The following is a 20,902-nucleotide window of genomic DNA, read 5'->3' as shown; positions in this document are numbered from 1 at the left end:
GTGCTGCTGGCGGAGCACTATGGCTGCTCACGGCTCCTCCGCGCTGCTGCAGCTTTACGTGCTGCTGCTCTTGGCTCATCCCCTCGACCCTGTGAGCAAACCTGAGCGCAGCACGGATGCCTCTCCTCTGCTTCTGGAGGATTGCCATCTGGACGAGTCGGACCCTGAGCGCATCCGGTGGGCGGCCAGGACATTCCTGCTCATCGACCTGCTCATCATAGGAATGGCCATAGGATGGTCGCTCGGAAAAAGAATTCAGAGACGCTGGCGAGAGGTGAGGAGGGGGGTGGGGGGTCAGGCAGGCGGGATGGGGCAGACCTTGAGGGCCTCTTGGGCACCCTTTGGCCAATGCCCTGCGGCAGAAGGGGCCTGAGCTCCTGGCTGGGGAATGCGGCCCAGGGGCTGAGCTCCATGGACAGCACCAAGCAGAGGCGGCAGAGCTCTGCCTGCTGCAGCCTCTTCCCCGGGCCAGCCCAGCCCAACTGGGCCCGAGTCTCTGTCTCCCAGGCCAAAGGCAGCCCCACAGGTGCCGGCCCCGCTCTGCCCCTCTGCCTCTTCCATGGGGATCCCTGTGCTTTGCCTTGCAGCGGAATCTCCAGAGCCCTTTGGGCCGTGCGGGGCCCCGCCGCCATCGAAGACAGGGCTGTCCCACGGAGCTGATGCAGCTGCTGATGGACAACCGCGACCTGATGCGGCTGCTCCTTCGCGACAGCCCTCAACCAACCACCAAGATGGCGGCAAAAGAGGGCAGTGACAGGAGACTCCGCACCTCCCCACAGCTCTGACCTCCAGCGTCGCGCTCCAGCTACAGAACCTTACGGGGAACGGGTGACCAGTGCCCAGCCCAGGCACTGCGACGTTCCCCACCTTACAAGTTAGCCACACCCCTGTTGTTGTTCGATTCCCCACCACGTTTCCCCCAAGAAGTTGACCTTTCCCTTAGTGTTCAGTTCTAAACAGTTGAAGCATTGAAGTTTCTTAGCCTTAAGATTCTTACCCCATAGTCTTCTAGTAACGTTGGATTGTAGATTTTAGAAGTAGTCAAGTGAATAAAGTTCACGTTTTCTACACGTTGCTGTGTCATTTTCTTGAGGTTGCACCTGAGACCTGGGGACTCCTTGAGAGATGGCTTTGCATGGCAGCTCCAGACTGCCTGCAATGGAGAGCCCCAGTGCCCCAGCAGGCTTTGCAAGAGCACGGAGGGCAGCGGGAAAGAAGAAGGTGGCCAATATTCACCTGCCTCCACCTTCCAAGGAAGCTTGCAGTCAAACCCTGTCTGCCCTTTAGGGGGGACCCTAAAGGCCCCGGCAGGCATCCCCATGGCCCCAGGACGGGGGGCTTGCAGCACTCTGGGGCACCAGGAAAGGAGCAGGATCATCCCTGGAAAGCTGTCTGGAGACAAATCCAGAGACGTCTCCCCTGGCATCCAGGCAAGGGCTGAATACAGGCAGGCTATTAGATCCACAGGCTGCCTGGGCTATGGCACCAATCAGTCCTGCTTCATAGATTTCGGGGGGCGGGGTTATACATATATATATATATATATATACGCATATATGTATATATGTATCTACATCTGTATTTAGTTCTTTGTATTTATCCTGTTGACCCTCAAATAGGATTAGATTTCATTTTCCTACAAAACAAAACATCCGTTTTTTGATTTTTAGGAATCAACCATCTGTGCTCCCACTTTAAATCACTTCTCTCAAACTCATTCTGCATCTTGCTCCTTTCCAGCACCATCAAATACCTCTGTTAAAATACAGAGCATCAGTGGAAGGACGACAATCTTGTTACTTGCTGAAGAAAGTTAACTTGGATGACATACCTGCTTTTAAAAATCCAAGAGGAACAAAACCTACACATCAGCTTTAGAATTTCAAAAGCTGCTTCCTCAACTCTTCCACACCACTTTACTCTTTGGGGACATTCAGCAGCAATACCAAACAAGCACAGAAAAGAAATGGAAGAAGAAATGCAGATAGTCAGCAGCAGACCACCTACCAAAATACATTTTAAATGCAGCTCCAAGTTCTCCAAGAGCAAGTTTGAAGTGTAAATGGAGACACTCACACAAAATTACTACCACTTGGTACTTTTGGCATTTCCTTGGGCTTTCCTCTTCATTTTTTTTTTATCTCTCACCTAAAGCAAGAGAAAAAACCCCAAACAAACACAACCTTTCAGGCAGAGAAAAGATGTGGTTGCTCTTGAAGAAAGCATTTCATTCTGCCTGGAGAAGAAGCTGCTGGGAAAAATATTAGCTTTTAGCAAAATGGCACTGTGCTGTTGCACTTGTTCTAGCACTGGGAGAAAGAACAGGCCCGTCTGTAAGGCTCCTGCAGCTCACCCTGGCTGAGGGTCATTGACCACTGAGCACTGCAGGCATCACTGGCAACAACGATGGTGGAAAATGGGGAGGGAGCTGGATAAATAAATGTTTGCCATTGCCTTAGCCAAAAAAACCCCCAAACATCAAAAGCAACCCACCCTCAAAACAAAGCTATGAAAATAGTTTGCCTCTGAATTTAAAGAACTTCAATTAGCTCTATGATGTGTGCTTTTGGTTCAGCATTCATCAATCTGAATTTGAATACACACAGGGTAATGAAAGGTAACTGAAGCTTAAAAATCATGTCTATTGACTTGTGCATAGCCTATACTGAAGCACATTAAAAAGCAGCGTTTTGCTTGAAATCTGCACGGTATTAACTTCATTCAGTCTTACACTCACTAGGTAATTAAATACATGAAGAAATAGATTTTTTTTTTTTTTATTAAGAATGCATTATTAATTAGGAAGGCATGGCTTTAGCAGAGTCTGCTGATACCAACATTACTCAGCTAAGTTCAAAGTATGATCACAAGAACTTGATGACAGAAGCAATGTTCATCAGAGCCTCAACAAGAAAGTTGCAGTTCCAAGTTTTTCAGATGTCCTACACTTGCTAAGGCATCTCCAGAAAGAGGAGTCAACTGAAAATAGCACAGGAAATTTGAAACCCATTTCTCTTTTTGTCTTTTTTTCCTGAACTTTCTTGTGGGCAACAGAAAACTCCTAATATGTGGAATGCAATGTAGTTTTTATGCCAGAGTCATGAGTCATCCCCTCAGTTCCAACCTGATCCAATGCTCACTTGAATCTTGGAAAGGCTCAAATCAGCAAGATGAAATTTCAATTGTATTCATGAAAGGAGCTCTTTACTCTCCATTCCCCTTCCTCCCCCAAATACATCAGCACCAAGTGAGAAGGGCTCAATTTGAAAAATAATTATTACACAATTAAACTTGGACATAGCTAGTTTGCTACAAGTTCCAGCAGACAGACAAACGAGAGCAGAATCAGAGGTTATCAACCTCAATAGAAATTCCAGCTCATGCTTTCCCCAAAAGCCTCATTTAATTTATCCAGGATTAAAAAATAAAAGAGAAATGAAAAAAAATCACATAAAAGCATTTCACATAGTATATAGTGAAATGCTATCATTTCCACCTGAAATATTCATCATCATTATTACATTTTTCCATAGTAAATTACAAAGTCTCCTGCACCCATCTTCCCAATATCTCATTCTAAGTGCTTGCTGCTTTAATCCCTTAGGAAGCAAAAGGAGCCTCAGGTGTCTCTGGATCAACAGAAACTAAACAACACAGCTTGACAAAGTATATTAAATTGTCAATCAACTCAATAAAGGTTTTCCACTCCAGAGATAGCTATCACCAGCTGATGAATTTGGCTAGGGCAGGTTTAGTGAAGAAAAACTAGGTCTTTATTACCAAATCAGTTAGGAGCTGTTCTACCGTACTGCCCGTAGGATGGGAGTATAAACACCATATTCTTCACAGCCTCATCCACAAAGAATTCCACCTTCAAATTAAGGCTGCTTTGGAGTTGGACCAAACCAATGAAAACTCACTCATCAAACACAGTGATGGCAGCATGCTCAGTCTTTGCAATACAAAACTGGCAACTAACAGCACATTCCTGATCACATCTCCAAGGCTGAGTGTACAGAACTGCAGTGGTGGCCAGGCCCTCGCTGACTGCCAAACCTCCAGCCATCATCCCTTCCTCTCCCAGCGACAGGGCAGAAAATAACAACAGCAGAAACTGGAAAGCTTAAGCTAAAACCACAAAGGTCATTGATGAAACAGACTGGAGTGCTTTAGAAACTAGCACGCAGATTTAGCTGAAAACAAATCTTATTGATCACCAATTACAATGAATACTTAATTCTATCATTCTGCATTATTATTAGACAGTCAGAGACAGCCAAGCTGACCTCAAGCATGCTGAAGCATCGGGGCCAGGCAGTGCACATCTTCCCAGGAGCTGATTTACCCATCGTTCTCAAGTGAATTCACCTGCACACAGCCCCACCGTACAACTGCTAGGCTGCAAAATAAAAAAATAGCTCTGCTTAAGAGTCAAACCCCAGGACATAGACCATATGAAAGGAAGAATGAAACCTGCAGCATTTGGTTGACCTTCAATGCCCTGAGAAGATGACAAATTCCCCAAGATGAACAAGTGCCCAAAATACAAAGCAAAGGACTGACTTTTAGGGATCAAATGTTAAATAGGCCTGCGAAATTGGAGTTGTTAGGTTGCACATGAAAGAAGGGAAAAAAGAAAAAACCACCCCAACCCTCAACTGCAATTTTACATCCCTCTTGGAAAATTTGCTTTAATAAGAGAGAGGAATGGATACAACCTTCCCCTCACCTGGAGATTTTAATCAATTCAAGCCATTTCAAATCTGGCAAGAAAGCCCTACCACAGTCCCCATCAAACAACATTGCCTTTCATTTTTGCTTCTCATGACTACTTCAGAGCAGTCTAAATAACAGCAAAGAAGGAAATTCAAGTTGCAATTCAAACACTAAGCTCTGGAATCCCACATTGCCTTCAAACACCTGCATGAAACACTAACTTCATGCTCTATGCTCTCCAATACATAGAAGCCATTTATTTGCATAGCCTTTGGCTGCTAAAGCTGGAACCTGCATTTCTAGGAGCAGATGGGCCTGATTCTCACCTTCCCCTGACACACATGAGCAGTGTGGGCCCTGCCTTTCTGGGCACCTCACACTTACTTGTTTCAAACTCTTGACTTTGCTCTCTGGAACACTGCCCTTCCTGAATCCAGCCCAAGCTACAAAGCAGCCACACACCTGCTGAAGTTGCCATTCTTGACATCTGCCTCTCCCCATCAGGATGCCTTGCAAAAACAATTAAGATCCAATGCTGCCCGTGTCTGCTGCAAGGAGGAGCTCTCTGGCTTTTTTACTCCTATCTTTACAACATTCTCTTTCTAAGGTCATGACAGCTGGGTACAAATACAGAGCAACACCTTGAAGCATTAACAAACAGAAGCAACAGAAAACAGAAGCTGCTGCATTTCCTGTGGCCATTTGAGGGTGAAACTGCAAGTGTGAAAATATTGCAGTTCTGTCATTCAGGAAGAAGCACACGTTCCAAAGGAAATCCATTCAAAGCAGATTATACAGCATAGATTTGTTATCCATTTGAAGTTATTAACTGGAAGACAAAGAAAGATTTCTTTGGTAGCCTTTGGTGAAGATAAACCTTTGGAAAGGTTTATCTTCACCATTTTTAATGGAACAGTTTCTCTGCTTTAAATATAAGTGGTTTCTTTCCCCCAACAGTCTCATCTCCCTCCTCACCAAGCTGATACGGAATAGAGGAGCACAGATCGTGTGAGGAACAGGTTAGGAATTACATAAATGGACTTACCATGTGGCTACAGCTGATATTTCCAGCTCTGTGGCCTAAGAGCATCCATCCAATGTCCTGCCAGTCCAGCACTTCCTGATGGTATTTGCAGCCACTGCTTCCACAGAAGTCAGAACAACGCACTTCTCCTTTGAGGTCATCTGGCTGCTGCAAGTGCAACAATGGAGCCACCAAGTTCCAGTTGCAAGGTCAGCATTACAAATTTAAAACCTTCCTGTTACAAAAGGTAAAGGCTCTCCAATCCTGCTGGAAACAAGAGCTTTGAAGAAACCTAACTCTTCCTACTTCAGCCCGCTTCCACCTTGACGGTATCAGCTTTTTTAGATAATAAAGGATTGTCTGTAGATTACTGTGGATTAAAATTAGAACTGCAAACCTTAGTCTTAAGTTTGATGGTGTGAGGAAGGTGATGGTCCTTCTTCTCCATCCCTGGAATCACCATCATGCACTGTCTCCACTATCTCCAAGAGGTACTGTTTTTTTCAACGTGGATAAACTATTTTATGAAGTTTGGAACAGGGAGAATGGCTGCCTTCCATACAAATCAAACAGGTTCCATTTTCAAGTGATTACAATTGTATCAAAGTCTTCAAACCCAAATAGGTGTACCTCTGTGAAATATAGAAGCCCTTATGAAAGGCTCACTCAGAAGGTGTGAATAGAATAAAAAAGAAATTCATTATAAAAAAATGAAGAAGGAAAAAACCTTCATTCCCAGCACTGCAGAATTCCACCTGAGTAAAATCTCACTCACTTTACAATGAAAGGAAAATATTTGAGTGGTGGTGGCAGGGACAAGGCAAGGATATACGGTGCCAGGGAGGATTCTGCACTTAGAGATGCTGAGTATCCAGCCAAGAGACAGAAATTCATAGCAGAGCAAGCTTCTACAAACTGAAAATACACTTGGCTCGGGTAGGTTTCAGGCCACAACTTTGATTCTCCAGAGGCCAAAATAAAGAACTGTTCAGTCCTTTTTCCTCCCCAGCTCATTCCTGGGTTCGCTCCTCCACAGTTGGTAAAAGAGAAAAAGAGTCTCATACAGAACAAGGATGTAGGAGCTTTTCCCCCCGTGGCAATTAATGTGAAAAAGGTGAAAGAAAAATACCTGCTCTGCATCTTGTGTTTATCTGCCATGTTAAACCACATTCTGAGTTCAGCTCTTCTCAGAGGTACTTACTTTCTAAAGTTTACTTTCATTTTTTGGGTCCAAAAGGTATTACTACAAGTAAACTTCCTCCTGAACAGTCTGCCAGAGAAGAAGAAACAGCAGTGTTCTCTATCTGCCACCAAATTTTACATCCTGTCCTATAATCTTATTTCCATAAGCTCAAAGTCATTGGGGAAGGCTGAGAAGGGTCTACATTTGTGCATCCTAGCAGGATTCTGGGCTGGAAAATATCTCTGCCTAGTGTTCTTGGCTTAGTGGATCCCAATGACTTTACACCACTGAGGGTCTGCACTCATTTGTACTAAATGAATGTAAGGACACTTCCATTAGAAATACAAATTTACAGATGCATTGCCCCACAGGCCTGTATGAGTAGCTCTACTTTAGGAGAATTATCAGATGATATGGCTGAAGATAATTTATGGTATCTGTGTCATGAACACAACCCTACAGCCTTGGAATATAGTTTCTAGCAATAAAATATTTGGCATGCCATGTGCAATGGTGGCCAAAAAGAAAATTAATGTCATCAAAGATAAGGGACCCTACCAGCATTTTAGGAGAAGCCTTATTAAGATGGAATTCTCTATTTCAGCTCATTGTGAAGTTGTTTGATGTCTCAGTGTCACATCTAATACTCCTGACCAATGACACGAGACACTGTACACAGGTTTCAGTGAGTGCAAAGATGTGTTCCTATGCATCACTTTTCTACTGGAGTTACCATGATGAGAAACTCTGCTGTTAACCTGTCTTTGGATTTATGCATCTTTTCTCTGCTCTTGATCAAATCTAGGATAATTTTTATAAGATCAAATAGAGAGAGAGGCTGGAAGAATAGCTCATCTGAATGCAAATGAGCTCCTTCTCCCCCCTACACATCTCTCAAGGCTTATCTTTTTATTACTCTCACAGAAAGCAGGACAGTCTGCTTAGAGCCAGGGGCTAAATCAGAAAGGACTTGAGAAGCCACTGATAACATGGCACTTTCAGAATATATTCTCTACTCTAAGCTCCAGTGACTAAGGGTGAATCATAAAATTGTACAAGCTTAGGATCTGTTTTTTACATGAAGACTTATGAAAATTTAAGTGTACTTTATCACCTGAAATCAACTTTTATCTTGAACATCTACAACACACTACAGTCATAGGCCAGAAATACGACTGCCAGGGAATAGAAATGAAATAGAACTTTTACTTACTAGATTTGAGGTTTTTTGCCTTGCTTTAATAATTTGAGCTCTGCCATGGTGACAGTGATGCAGTACTAGTAGCTGGGTTTCCCAAGAGTCCTATCATGTTTATTTAGGTTCCCAGAGGAAATAGAAGTGAAGAGCTAAATCAGTACCACCCATCATAAAGCTGGGCATGCACAGATGGATGCAAACACACTCAAGCCTTCCAAAGCACCAGCTTTCTACCCCACCTCCAAACCCTAAAGGAGCACCCAGACCAGGCACCACAAGGAGCTGATGGTTGCAGCTCTTGTCTCTTTGAAGCCTACACCAAGTAGTTAATAATTCCACCTCAAATGCATTCTGCATCTTCTGTTCACCTCTGCAGTTTTGCTGCTACAAAACAGCACCCAGCAACAATTTCACTACAAATGTACTGATGTTACAATTCACTTCAAAACAATACCTGGGCCTGCTTCTTTTCAAAGCCTGTTCAATTTTTAATGTAAAACAGAAAAATAACCACTCTTCACATGGATCATCACTGTTAAGCCTTGCCTACGTTCTTAGCTTTTCTTATTTAACTTACAGGATAATGAAACGTATTGAAATGGGATTTCAAGGTAGACAAGGGATGGGAAGGTATGTGTTGTTTGAGAATCCTCAATATCAGCAGACAATTTGCTGAAGCCGAATCATTTTTCTCCCAAGCAAAATAACCACTTAGTGTTTTTATCCTCCCTGGTGTTTCCAGCAAGAGCACTATTAGCTCTGTAAATACAGAGTTACTGGCTATTTGAATGTATACATTTAACAAACTATTTCATTATTAGGACACTCTGCTGAAGCAGTATTGTATTTTTAAAAATGCTTAAACAAAATACTTGCTTTATGAAGGAAAAGTGTTTTGAATCACAATTTTGCCCTCCTTTATCCTTATTAAACAGCATTGATTTCCTAGTCTATGGGTAAATGGTTAAACTGAATGTGGCACAGATTTGCTGTTGCTGCTGAATACATCTTCTGCTATACTGCCAATTATCAGAGGAAAATTTAAAATCAAAAGATGTTGTTAAGAAAAATAACCAACATTATTTCTTCTTGACCCTTGAGTGCTAAGGTTACTTTTCAATCTCTTCTATTATTCCTCACTCTCAGAACAGAGCAAGCCTGGTCTTGTTATATCTAATCCAACTCCAAGTGCCATTTCTTTCCAACTCATTTTCACAACTTACACCTCTTTCAGTTGTGACTTTTTTATCATTTGTAGCTTTTGTTTGTTTGTTTCCCTTCAGCCACAGGTAACAAATTCTAGGTCATGTGAAATATAAACCAGATAGATATAGTACATCAGCTATGGGGGTTTGGGGTTTCTTTTCCTTTTCTGGATAGTTACCACAGGTAACAACAATTTCCCTACTTCTCCCACACAAAAACCAGCACAAGCTTCCCAAAATGCAGTTTTTGAAAAGGCATGTAGGACCATAATTACATGCAGACCAGTGGAACTGCTTCACCAAAGGGGAAAATTAAAGGAGACCAACTAACCAATAGGTTAGCAAAAGGGGAGCGTTAATGGATCAATTGATCAATTTAAGTGCCAAGTGTCCAGAGAAGCTTTCAAAGGTGATAACTGATTTTAGTACCACTGTAGGGACAGATTTGAATTGTGCACTATAGCAGTGCTGTTTCAGCCATTATATGACTGAATTATTACTATTTCTGTAACAACTTGGATGTAAAACTTGACTCTGGGCTGAATTGCATCACTTAAGGGAATTCAGGAGGAAATCATTTTACACGTTCAATGAAATTAAATGTATTTTGCATTCCTGATGCCACCATTTGCCAGCCTTGAACAAATTCTGTGCCAAGCTTGTTAGACAAAACCCATGCACCGGCATAACCTATGCTGGTATCTTCCAGACAAGGAGAGAACCAGAAGGAAGCCTCAGTGTGCCCTAAGAGGTTTAAATCCATGTGTTCATTAAGAGAGCAGAGAAGAAACGAACCAAGAAAATAAATAGGAAGAGAGAGAGGTAGGCTGACATAAACACTTCTGCCTAACTCAGGGTATGCCTCCCCAAATCCATATGCAGATACAGTAATTCTAACCTCTCCCTGCCCCTCCCAAGTAAATTAGAAGGTCTAAACTTCAGAGCAAATAGAACAGAAATCTCCAAAGGCTTCATGGCTTCATCTGTTATAGAGTAATTATACCCTGATACACCAAGTTCCTCAACCAATATTTACTCCTCCTCTTTCTGATTTAAAATTAGAAAGCAAGAACCATATCCATAACACAATGTTTCTGAAACCAAAGAGCTAAGACTCTCCTCCCAATAAAAATGTAGCAAGCAGATTGGTTTTAACACTCAGTGGCATTCTTTTTATGGACTCTTATTCCTTCATAGACCACACAGTTATAAATAATCCATGCATAGAGCAATTAGGCATTTTTCTTGTTTTATGAGTTTCAGACCCTATGCCTGTGCAAGTGTCTTAAAATATTCAAAACCACTACAATGCAAGAAAACACATTTAAATCCCTACATTAAGAGTAATTGAATAATTCTGATATTTAATTGCTCTTCTTCTGTCATAGGATTACAGTCCTTTGAGCAAATCAAACAATTACTGAGTGCAGATCAAAGAATGACTGTTCCCCAAAGTCATTTTAGACAAGAGCATCTTTAGCACCTCTAAAGGATTAAATTTGATGATCAAGTAGGACACTGACAAATTTGAGGACCTGAAATACTCACACAAACGAATCAGAATGGAAACAACAGAAAGTAACTTCCACACTTTTTATGGTAGAGAAGCAATAGTTTGGATTTATTTTCTAAGACTGATCTCACGTGCTTATAGGATCCTGTGAATGACAAGAGAGTTGGGTGAGTGAAACCAGAGAGAAAACTCTGCTTCAGTGGCCTCACACCAAGACTCACATGGTTCTTCTATTCTGTGCAGAACTTCATGACCCATAACAAGAGTGACTTGAGACCTCACTACCAATTTTGAGTGGAATTTGGGTAATAGCAAAGCCTTCAGAAATGATGCAGCAATTTTAAGCAAAACTAGAAGATTTAAATTCATTCGTTTCTCCATTGAAAGGAAACAGTACTTTGGATATTTGGGGGCAGATTAAAAAGATGAGTTCTGCATCATCTGACCCCATATTTTGCCTATTAATCATTTTTAATAAGCAGGAGAATGTTACTGACATTACACATTAGAACAGGGAGTCAAGTAGAAGTGGATGTTTCTGGAATTTGGTGGGGCTTTTCTTGAATTTTGTGGTATTTTGAAAAGATTTAGGGAATTTGGTGGTATTTTTCTAGAATTTTGTGGGCCTTTTCAAGGACTTTGTGTGGTTTGGAGGAGAGTTGGAGAATTTTGAGGAAGTTTTCGTAGATTTTGTGGAAACTTGTGGAGGTTTTGTGTGATTTTTGTGGGATTTTGTGGGATATTGAGGGATTTAGGGATCTTGAGGGCTTTTACATGTATTTTGTGGGAATTTGTGGAGATTTGGTGGGATTTTTTTCTAGAATTTGGTCGTGTTTTGAGAAGATTTAGGGAATTTGGTGGCATTTCTCTGGAATTTTGTTGGATTTTGGGGAGATTTTGAGGGATGCTTGTGGAACTTTGAGGGACTTTTCTGGAATTTTGTGGGATTCTGCAGAGAATTGACAAATTATCACGAATTTTTCATGTATTTTTTGAAAATTTGTGGAGATTCTGTGGGGTTTTTGTGGAATTTGGTAGAGTTTTGGAATGATTTAGGTCATTTTGTGGGATGTTTCTGGAATTTGGTGGGGCTTTTCAAGAATTTTGTGGTATTTTGAAAAGATTTAGGGAATTTTGTGGTGTTTTTCTTGAATTTTGTGGGAAACTGTGGTGATTTTATGGGGCGTTTCTGGAATTTGGTTGAGTTTTCAGAAGATTTAGGGATTTTTGTGGGATTTTTGTGGGATGTTCTGGGAATTGGTGGAGATTTTGTGGGACATTCCTGTGAATTGGTAGGGTTTTGAAATGATTTAGGGAATTTTGTGGGACTTCTCTGGAATTTTGTGGGGATTTTTCTGGAATTCTGTGGGATTCTGAACAGACTTGAAGAATTATGAGGAATTTGTTTTAGATTTTGTGGGAATTTGTGTAGATTCTGTGGGTCTTTTCTGGAATTTGGTGGGCCTTTTCAAGGACTTTGTGTGGTTTGGAGGAGACTTGAAGAATTTTGAGGAAGTTTCCTTAGATTTTGTGGAGACTTGTGGAGGATTTGTGTGATTTTTGAGGAATTTTGTAGGAAATTTTGGAGATTTAGGGATCTTGAGAGATTTTTCATGTATTTTTTGTGAATTTGTGGAGATTCTGTGGGATTTTTGTGGAATTTGGTAGAGTTTTGGAATGATTTAGGTCATTTAGTGGGATGTTTCTGGAATTTGGTGGGGCTTTTCTTGAATTTTGTAATATTTTGAAAAGATTTAGGGAATTTGGTGGTATTTTTCTAGAATTTTGTGGGCCTTTTCAAGGACTTTGTGTGGTTTGGAGGAGACTTGAAGAATTTTGAGGAATTTTTCTTAGATTTTGTGGAAACTTGTGGAGGTTTTGTGGGATTTTTGTGGAATTTTGTGGGATATTGAGGGGATTTAGGGATTTAGGGGGATTTTACATGTATTTTGTGGGAATTTGTGGAGATTTGGTGGGATTGTTTTCCAGAATTTGGTCGTGTTTTGAGAAGATTTAGGGAATTTGGTGGGATTTTTCTGGAATTCTGTGGGCCTTTTCAAGGACTTTGTGTGGTTTGGAGGAGAGTTGGAGAATTTTGAGGAAGTTTTCGTAGATTTTGTGGAAACTTGTGGAGGTTTTGTGTGATTTTTGTGGAATTTTGTGGGATATTGAGGGATTTAGGGATCTTGAGGGATTTTTCATGTATTTTGTATGAATTTGTGGAGATTTGGTGGGATATTTTTCTAGAATTTGGTCGTGTTTTGAGAAGATTTAGGGAATTTGGAGGGATTTTTCCTGGAATTTTGTTGGATATTAGGGAGATTTTGTGGGATGCTTGTGGAACTTTGAGGGACTTTTCTGGAATTTGGTGAGATTCTGTAGAGAACTGACGAATTATCAGGGATTTTTCCTGTATTCTGTGGGAATATGTGGAGATTTGGTGGGATTTTTCTGGAATTTTGGCCATGTTTTGAGAAGATTTAGGGAATTGTGTGTGATTTTTCTGGGATTTTGTTGGGTATTGAGGACATTTTGTGGGATGTTTCTGGAATTTGGTGGGGCTTTTCAAGAATTTTGTGGTATTTTGAAAAGATTTAGGGAATTTTGTGGTGTTTTTTCTTGAATTTTGTGGGAAACTGTGCTGATTTTATGGGGCGTTTCTGGAATTTGGTCGAGTTTTCAGAAGTGTTAGGGATTTTTGTGAGATTTTTGTGGGATGTTCTGGGAATTGGTGGAGATTTTGTGGGACATTCCTGTGAATTGGTAGGGTTTTGAAATGATTTAGGGAGTTTTGTGGGACTTCTCTGGAATTTTGTGGGGTTTTTCTGGAATTGTGTGGGATTCTGAGGAGACTTGAAGAATTTTGAGGGATTTTTCTTAGATTTTGTGGAAACTTGTGGATGTTTTGTGTGATTTTTGTAGGATTTTGTGAGATATTGAGGCGATTTAGGGATCTGGAGAGATTTTTCATGTATTTTGTGGGAATTTGTGGAGATTTGGTGGGATAATGTTCTAGAATTTGATCCTGTTTTGAGAAGGTTTAGGGAATTTTGTGGGATTTTTCCTGGAATTTTTTTGGATATTGGGAGATTTTGTGGCATGTTTGTGGAACTTTGAGGGACTTTTCTGGAATTTGGTGAGATTTTGTAGAGAACTGACGAATTATCAGGGATTTTTCATGTATTCTGTGGGAATCTGTGGAGATTTGGTGGGATTTTTCTGGAATTTGGTAGAGTTTTGAGAAGATTTAGGGAATTTTGTGTTGTTTTTTCTTGAATTTTGTGGGAAACTGTGCTGATTTTATGGGGCGTTTCTGGAATTTGGTCAAGTTTTCAGAAAATTTAGGGAATTTTGTGAGATTTTTCCTGGAATTTTGTTGGATATTAGGGAGATTTTGTGGGATGCTTGTGGAACTTTGAGGGACTTTTCTGGAATTTGGTGAGATTCTGTAGAGAACTGACGAATTATCAAGGATTTTTCCTGTATTCTGTGGGAATTTGTGGAGATTTGGTGGGATTTTTGTGGATTTTGGCCGTGTTTTGAGAAGATTTAGGGAATTGTGTGTGATTTTTCTGGGATTCTGTTGGGTATTGAGGACATTTTGTGGGATGTTTCTGGAATTTGGTGGGGCTTTTCAAGAATTTTGTGGTATTTTGAAAAGATTTAGGGAATTTTGTGGTGTTTTTTCTTGAATTTTGTGGGAAACTGTGCTGATTTTATGGGGCGTTTCTGGAATTTGGTTGAGTTTTCAGAAGATTTAGGGATTTTTGTGAGATTTTTGTGGGATGTTCTGGGAATTGGTGGAGATTTTGTGGGACATTCCTGTGAATTGGTAGGGTTTTGAAATGATTTAGGGAGTTTTGTGGGACTTCTCTGGAATTTTGTGGGGATTTTTCTGGAGTTGTGTGGCATTCTGAGGAGACTTGAAGAATTTTGAGGAATTTGTTTTAGATTTTGTGGGAATTTGTGGAGATTCTGTGGGATTTTACTGGAATTTGGTGGGCCTTTTCAAGGACTTTGTGTGGTTTTGAGGAGACTTGAAGAATTTTGAGGATTTTTTCTTAGATTTTGTGGAAACTTGTGGAGGTTTTGTGTGATTTTTGTGGAATTTTGTGGGATATTGAGGCGATTTAGGGATCTTGAGGGATTTTTCATGTATTTTGTGGGAATTTGTGGAGATTTGGTGGGATATTTTTCTAGAATTTGGTCAAGTTTTGAGAAGATTTAGGGAATTTTGTGGGATTTTTCCTGGAATTTTGTTGGATATTAGGGAGATTTTGTGGGATGCTTGTGGAACTTTGAGGGACTTTTCTGGAATTTGGTGAGATTCTGTAGAGAACTGACGAATTATCAGGGATTTTTCCTGTATTCTGTGGGAATTTGTGGAGATTCTGTGGGATTTTTCTGGAATTTGGTAGAGTTTTGAGAAGATTTAGGGAATTTTGTGGTGTTTTTTCTTGAATTTTGTGGGAAACTGTGCTGATTTTATGGGGCGTTTCTGGAATTTGGTCAAGTTTTCAGAAAATTTAGGGAATTTTGTGGGATTTTTCCTGGAATTTTTTTGGATGTTAGGGAGATTTTGTGGGATGCTTGTGGAACTTTGAGGGACTTTTCTGGAATTTGGTGAGATTCTGTAGAGAACTGACGAATTATCAGGGATTTTTCATGTATTCTGTGGGAATTTATGGAGATTTGGTGGGATTTTTGTGGATTTTGGCCGTGTTTTGAGAAGATTTAGGGAATTGTGTGTGATTTTTCTGGGATTTTGTTGGGTATTGAGGACATTTTGTGGGATGTTTCTGGAATTTGGTGGGGCTTTTCAAGAATTTTGTGGTATTTTGAAAAGATTTAGGGAATTTTGTGGTGTTTTTTCTTGAATTTTGTGGGAAACTGTGCTGATTTTATGGGGCGTTTCTGGAATTTGGTCGAGTTTTCAGAAGATTTAGGGATTTTTGTGAGATTTTTGTGGGATGTTCTGGGAATTGGTGGAGATTTTGTGGGACATTCCTGTGAATTGGTAGGGTTTTGAAATGATTTAGGGAGTTTTGTGGGACTTCTCTGGAATTTTGTGGGGTTTTTCTGGAATTGTGTGGAATTCTGAGGAGACTTGAAGAATTTTGAGGAATTTGTTTTAGATTTTGTGGGAATTTGTGGAGATTCTGTGGGATTTTATTGGAATTTGGTGGGCCTTTTCAAGGACTTTGTGTGGTTTTGAGGAGACTTGAATTTTGAGGGATTTTTCTTAGATTTTGTGGAAACTTGTGGGTGTTTTGTGTGATTTTTGTGGGATTTTGTGGGATATTGAGGCAATTTAGGGATCTTGAGGGATTTTTCATGTATTTTGTGGGAATTTGTGGAGATTTGGTGGGATATTTTTCTAGAATTTGGTCGTGTTTTGAGAAGGTTTAGGGAATTTTGTGGGATTTTTCCTGGAATTTTTTTGGATATTGGGAGATTTTTTGGCATGTTTGTGGAACTTTGAGGGACTTTTCTGGAATTTGGTGAGATTCTGTAGAGAACTGACGAATTATCAGGGATTTTTCCTGTATTCTGTGGGAATTTGTGGAGATTTGGAGGGATTTTTGTGGATTTTGGCCGTGTTTTGAGAAGATTTAGGGAATTTTGTGGGACTTTTCTGGGATTTTGTTGGATTTTGAGGACATTTTGTGGGATGTTTCTGGAATTTGGTGGGGCTTTTCAAGAATTTTGTGGTATTTTGAAAAGATTTAGGGAATTTTGTGGTGTTTTTTCTTGAATTTTGTGGGAAACTGTGCTGATTTTATGGGGCGTTTCTGGAATTTGGTCGAGTTTTCAGAAGATTTAGGGATTTTTGTGAGATTTTTGTGGGATGTTCTGGGAATTGGTGGAGATTTTGTGGGACATTCCTGTGAATTGGTAGGGTTTTGAAATGATTTAGGGAGTTTTGTGGGACTTCTCTGGAATTTTGTGGGGTTTTTCTGGAATTGTGTGGGATTCTGAGGAGACTTGAAGAATTTTGAGGAATTTGTTTTAGATTTTGTGGGAATTTGTGGAGATTCTGTGGGATTTTATTGGAATTTGGTGGGCCTTTTCAAGGACTTTGTGTGGTTTTGAGGAGACTTGAAGAATTTTGAGGGATTTTTCTTAGATTTTGTGGAAACTTGTGGAGGTTTTGTGGGATTTTTGTGGAATTTTGTGGGATATTGAGGCAATTTAGGGATCTTGAGGGATTTTTCATGTATTTTGTGGGAATTTGTGGAGATTTGGTGGGATATTTTTCTAGAATTTGGTCCTGTTTTGAGAAGGTTTAGGGAATTTTGTGTGATTTTTCCTGGAATTTTTTTGGATATTGGGAGATTTTGTGGGATGTTTGTGGAACTTTGAGGGACTTTTCTGGAATTTGGTGAGATTCTGTAGAGAACTGACGAATTATCAGGGATTTTTCATGTATTCTGTGGGAATTTGTGGAGATTTGGTGGGATTTTTCTGGAATTTGGTAGAGTTTTGAGAAGATTTAGGGAATTTTGTGGTGTTTTTTCTTGAATTTTGTGGGAAACTGTGCTGATTTTATGGGGCGTTTCTGGAATTTGGTCAAGTTTTCAGAAAATTTAGGTAATTTTGTGGGATTTTTCCTGGAATTTTGTTGGATATTAGGGAGATTTTGTGGGATGCTTGTGGAACTTTGAGGGACTTTTCTGGAATTTGGTGAGATTCTGTAGAGAACTGACGAATTATCAGGGATTTTTCCTGTATTCTGTGGGAATTTGTGGAGATTTGGAGGGATTTTTGTGGATTTTGGCCGTGTTTTGAGTCCCCTCAAAACCACACAAAGTCCTTGAAAAGGTCCACCAAATTCCAGAAAAATCCCACCGAATCTCCAGAAATTCCCACAGAATACATGAAAAATCCCTGATAATTCGTCAGTTCTCTACAGAATCTCACCAAATTCCAGAAGAGTCCCTCAAAGTTCCACAAACATCCCACAAAATGTCCTCAATATCCAACAAAATCCCAGAGAAGTCCCACAAAATTCCCTAAATCTTCTCAAAACTCTACCAAATTCCAGAAAAATCCCACAGAATCTCCACAAATTCCCACAGAATACATGAAAAATCCCTGATAATTCGTCAGTTCTCTACAGAATCTCACCAAATTCCTGAAGAGTCCCTCAAAGTTCCACAAACATCCCACAAAATCTCCCCAATATCCAACAAAATTCAAGAAAAATCCCACAAAATTCCCTAAATCTTCTCAAAACACGACCAAATTCTAGAAAAATATCCTGCCAAATCTCCACAAATTCCCACAAAATACATGAAAAATCCCTCAAGATCCCTAAATCGCCTCAATATCCCACAAAATCCCACAAAAATCACCCAAAACCTCCACAAGTTTCCACAAAATCTAAGAAAAATTCCTCAAAATTCTTCAAGTCTCCTCAAAACCACACAAAGTCCTTGAAAAGGCCCACCAAATTCCAGTAAAATCCCACAGAATCTCCACAAATTCCCACAAAATCTAAAACAAATTCCTCAAAATTCTTCAAGTCTCCTCAGAATCCCACACAATTCCAGAAAAAACACACAAAATTCCAGAGAAGTCCCACAAAACTCCCTAAATCATTTCAAAACCCTACCAATTCACAGGAATGTCCCACAAAATCTCCACCAATTCCCAGAACATCCCACAAAAATCTCACAAAAATCCCTAAATCTTCTGAAAACTCGACCAAATTCCAGAAACGCCCCATAAAATCAGCACAGTTTCCCACAAAATTCAAGAAAAAACACCACAAAATTCCCTAAATCTTTTCAAAATACCACAACATTCTTGAAAAGCCCCACCAAATTCCCGAAACATCCCACAAAATGTCCTCAATATCCAACAAAATCCCAGAAAAATCACACAAAATTCCCTAAACCTTCTCAAAACACGGCGAAAATCCACAAAAATCCCACAGAATCTCCACAAATTCCCACAGAATACATGAAAAATCCCTGATAATTCGTCAGTTCTCTACAGAATCTCACAAAATACCAGAAAAGTCCCCCAAAATTCCACAAGCATCCCACAAAATCTCCCTAATATCCAACAAAATTCCAGGAAAAATCTCACACAATTCCCTAAATCTTCTGAAAACTCGACCAAATTCCAGAAACGCCCCATAAAATCAGCAGTTTCCCACAAAATTCAAGAAAAAACAACACAAAATTCCCTAAATCTTCTCAAAACTCTACCAAATTCCAGAAAAATCCCACCAAATCTCCAAAAATTCCCACAGAATACATGAAAAATCCCTGATAATTCTTCAGTTCTCTACAGAATCTCACCAAATTCCAGAAAAGTCCCTCAAAGTTCCACAAACATCCCACAAAAATCTCACAAAAATCCCTAAATCTTCTGAAAAATCGACCAAATTCCAGAAACGCCCCATAAAATCAGCACAGTTTCCCACAAAATTCAAGAAAAAACACCACATAATTCCCAAAACCTTTTCAAAATACCACTAAATCCTTGAAAAGCTCCACCAAATTCCAGAAACATCAAACAAAATGTCCTCAATACCCAACAAACTCCCAGAAAAATCCCACAAAATTCCCTAAATCTTATCAAAACACGATCAAATTCTAGAAAAATATCCCACCAAATCTCCACAAATTCCCACAAAATATATGAGAAATCCCTCAAGATCCCTAAATCGCCTCAATATCCCACAAAATCACACAAAAATCACACAAAGCCTCCACAAGTTTCCACAAAATCTAAGAAAAATTCCTCAAAATTCTTCAAGTCTCCTCAGAATCCCACACAATTCCAGAAAAAACACACAAAATTCCAGACAAGTCCCACAAAACTCCCTAAATCATTTCAAAACCCTACCAATTCACAGGAATGTCCCACAAAATCTCTACCAATTTCCAGAACATCCCACAAAAATCTCACAAAAATCACTAAATCTTCTGAAAACTCGACCAAATTCCAGAAACGCCCCATAAAATCAGCACAGTTTCCCACAAAATTCAAGAAAAAACACCACAAAATTCCCTAAACCTTTTCAAAATACCACAAAATTCTTGAAAAGCCCCACCAAATTCCAGAAACATCCCACAAAATGTCCTCAATATCCAACAAAATCCCAGAAAAATCACACAAAATTCCCTAAATCTTCTCAAAACACGGCCAAAATCCACAAAAATCCCACCAAATCTCCACAAATTCCCACAGAATACATGAAAAATCCCTGATAATTCGTCAGTTCTGTACAGAATCTCATCAAATTCCAGAAAAGTCCCTCAAAGATCCACAAACATCCCACAAAATCTCCCCAGTATCCAACAAAATTCCAGGAAAAATCTCACAAAATTCTCTAAATCTTCTCAAAACACGGCCAAAATGCACAAAAATCCCACCGAATCTCCACAAATTCCCACAGAATACATGAAAAATCCCTGATAATTCGTCAGTTCTCTACAGAATCTCACCAAATTCCAGAAAAGTAACTCAAAGTTCCACAAGCATCCCACAAAATCTCCCTAATATCCAACAAAATTCCAGGAAAAATGTCACAAAATTCCCTAAATCTTCTGAAAACTTGACCAAATTCCAGAAACGCCCCATAAAATCAGCACAGTTTCCCACAAAATTCAAGAAAAAACTCCACAAAATTCCCTAAATCTTCTCAAAACACGACCAAATTCTAGAAAATTATCCCACAGAATCTCCACAAATTCCCACAGAATACATGAAAAATCCCTGATAATTCGGCAGTTCTCTACAGAATCTCACCAAATTCCAGAAAAGCCCCACCAAATTCCAGAAACATCCCACAAAATGTCCTCAATATCCAACAAAATCCCAGAAAAATCACACAAAATTAACTAAATCTTCTCAAAACACGGCCAAAATCCACAAAAATCCCACAGAATCTCCACAAATTCCCACAGAATACATGAAAAATCCCCGATAATTCGTCAGTTCTCTACAGAATCTCACCAAATTCCAGAAGAGTCCCTCAAAGTTCCACAAACATCCCACAAAATCTCCCAATATCCAACAAAATTCCAGGAAAAATCCCACAAAATTT

The 20,902-nt window shown here is 39.9% G+C and overlaps 1 protein-coding gene and 1 long non-coding RNA gene across 2 annotated transcripts in view; one reads left to right on the top strand and one right to left on the bottom strand.

The window, feature by feature from the left end:
* Positions 1-20,902, bottom strand: part of LOC147653225 (uncharacterized) — a 420,383-nt gene that overhangs the window by 251,042 nt on the left and 148,439 nt on the right. The window lies entirely within an intron of this gene.
* LOC147653226 (uncharacterized) lies at positions 176-832 on the top strand. Its single transcript, XR_015287124.1, has 2 exons — positions 176-274; positions 588-832. It is a non-coding gene; the product is annotated as an uncharacterized LOC147653226 (long non-coding RNA).

The sequence above is a fragment of the Cyanistes caeruleus genome, chromosome 5 (genome assembly GCF_971803275.1).
Source record: "Cyanistes caeruleus chromosome 5, bCyaCae1.hap1.1, whole genome shotgun sequence".
Classification (NCBI taxonomy): domain Eukaryota; kingdom Metazoa; phylum Chordata; class Aves; order Passeriformes; family Paridae; genus Cyanistes; species Cyanistes caeruleus.
The sequence above is the reverse complement of the archived record's forward strand: the minus strand, read 5'-3'. Positions and strand labels throughout refer to the sequence as shown.